Genomic DNA, 2500 nt, shown 5'->3' with positions numbered 1-2500 from the left:
GCACGCCAACGGACAAGCACGCACGCACAAACAAACAAACGAGTCCTCACTCACTCCTCACTCATTCACTCACTCACTCAAACAGGCTCCAGCAGCCTTAAACATAGCGGATCACGAGGTCGGAAATACCTGCTTGTTCCCCCTTCTTTGCTTGCTGCTGCCCCCCCCCCCCCACACCATCCACGCTTCGCTTGATACCCCCCCCTTACCCCAACACTCCTGCCGACCACCCTGCCTCCCTTGCACCCCTTTCCTATCCACACGCAAGCTCGCCGTCCCTCGTGCCCATGCATTTCCTTGCAATAATCTCCCGTGTCCCTTCGGCCAGCGACCAGCAGCAGAAGGGTCAGCACAAGCAGCACAAGCAGGAGGAACCGACCACGCTACCCACGACACGCGAACCCGATCGCTATGACAGCGCCTGTGATCCGCTAATGCCTTTTATGGAGACTGTCAGTTAGACATGCCCCCTACCCTCCCTCCCGCCCTCTCTCTCTCTGTTCGCCCGCCTGCCTGCCTGCCTCCCGCCCTCCCTACCCCCTTCCTACATGCCCCCGCACCTCTACCTGCCGTCCTACCCCCCTCCAATCCCGTGTACCCCTCCTCTTCCTCCTCAGCATCTTAAAATGTCTACTTTCTATTGATGATCCCTGTCTACCTTTCTACCTTTCACTCCCCGGTCGCATTTCCCCTGCATTCTCTCTCTCTCTCTCTCTCTCTCTCTCTCTCTCTCTCTCTCTCTCTCTCTCTCTCTCTCTCTCCAATACTGCTTTAAATTGCCTTTAAATGTCTGTTCCTCAATTAACCTCTGGCCGAACCATTGTTCCTGGACACTCGTCTCTTTAAATAAAGTCACAGCACACAGCACCCGTGGGCACTGGCGAGGTCACTGCCAACTTAAACCGAGCCTTCTGAATGGACACTTTGCTTGGACATATAATTCTCAGTCCCTTTCTTCCAACAAGGTCCAAAAGCTCTTAGTGCCCCTTGAACACGGCTCAATTCACTGGACGTTCCTCGACCAGGCGCAGACCCCAGAGCTCCTAACACACAGGCCAGTTCACTTCCCTGGATCTATTCTGAGCCTGCTCCTGTCCCTGGACAGTCCCTTAGACAGGTGCAGCCCTCGAGTTCTCCCCTGGGCACAACAAGATTTGCTCTCTTTCCTGGAAACTCTTGGATTTCCCCTAGGCATGGATATGCCTGCCCCATCCCCTGGAGCCCCTGGGATCTCCCCTGGGTGTAAATAGGCTTGCCTCCTCCCCTGGAACCCCTGGGATCTTCTAGTGGACGGTAAGGCCTAGGCACACGTGACCGCGGGCTGCAGGTCTCACATGAGAGCTTCCCGCAGGGGGACATTCCTCGGCCTCTCGAGGCTTACACGTCACTTCTACGCGTTATCACGCCGTCACTGTTTACACTTCCAGCCGTTACACTCTCGTCACTGCGCAGTCTCACTCGTTATCCTTTATGAAATGCGCTTCCAGAAACTCAAAGACGAACACATAATTTTTCTAAAGCAGATGAAATCGAACACCATTCAACCCAGAGACATTAACGCTTTTCAAAATCGGAGTTTATTTCAGGGAGTCTTGGGCGTTTCTGGCGCATTCCCTCCAGCCAGGTGCCTCCGATTCCAGGATTGGAGTAGGTGGTGGTGAGTAAGTTGCAGGGAGTTGCGACCCCTCTCTAGTTTACGTCTGACACGGAGCACGGGGAAGGAAGCCCTGCCGACACACGAGCGCGCACCTGCGTCTCCGAAGCGATACGGGAGGAAACTTACGACTAGATCGGGGCTGCTCTCTGGCCGCCCCTCCGCCACGCTCTTCCACCCCGCCCCTCCCCACCTTCCCTTCCCCTCCTCCTCCTCCCACCCTTCCTCGCCCCCGCCTCCCCCCGCGGGTGCCTGCTGGTACTAAAAATGTGACAAGAATCTACTCCTTTGAGACCGCCGCCGTCCCTGCTCACTCCAGCCGTCACCGCCGCCTACGTCCAAGCTGCCCGTGTCATGCCGAAGCGACAGACGCCCTCGGCCTCCCGAAGGAGATGAAAAATAATTGGAAGATTTCCAGAGTAGCGAGCAACCCCGGCCAGGCCTGCCTGCCTGCCTCTTGAGAAAGTCCACCGCGTTCAGTTGCTGGATCGCTGCCCCTGCATCTGTGATACCTTCCCTTCCTTGGAACTCGGGCCGTGGACAGCACCTGGCCGACGAGGGGCTCCGCGCCATGACGCCCCCTCAGGTGCCCGAAGGAGTCGTTTCCTAAATGTCAAATCCTCGAAAGTGTCCGTCCAGGAAGTAAAACAAAGATCTCCGTGTGGCATCAGGATCCAGACCAATTACCGGGGGCCCTTGAGCGAGCGTCCAGCGCCGCAGCCCTTCGCTCTTAGTAGAGAGGTGTCGTCACGCTCCGGACGGGGCCCGCGGCTCTTAGAGCTGGTTTTCATTTACATGCTGAAGTGCTCGCCGCAGCCGCAGCCGCCGCCGAGATCACGAGCGAGA

General features: G+C 57.1%; 1 protein-coding gene across 23 annotated transcripts in view; it reads right to left on the bottom strand.

Annotated features, from left to right (window-relative positions):
• The window catches only part of Cip4 (formin-binding protein 1-like Cip4), a 160153-nt gene that overhangs the window by 78224 nt on the left and 79429 nt on the right, over nt 1–2500 (bottom strand). The window contains exon 1 of one of the 23 annotated variants that reach the window (XM_086547368.1): nt 1750–1812. The exons of 21 other annotated variants lie outside the window; for them this stretch is intronic. The gene's annotated coding sequence lies outside the window, so the exon portion shown is untranslated. Of the gene's footprint in view, nt 1–1749; nt 1813–2500 lie in introns of those variants that run through there. One more of the 23 variants, XM_086547369.1, reaches the window with a different exon arrangement.

The sequence above is a fragment of the Penaeus japonicus genome, unplaced genomic scaffold (assembly GCF_977035675.1).
Source record: "Penaeus japonicus unplaced genomic scaffold, GWHDUDI00000001_assembly GWHDUDI00000019, whole genome shotgun sequence".
NCBI lineage: Eukaryota > Metazoa > Arthropoda > Malacostraca > Decapoda > Penaeidae > Penaeus > Penaeus japonicus.
The sequence above is the reverse complement of the archived record's forward strand: the minus strand, read 5'-3'. Positions and strand labels throughout refer to the sequence as shown.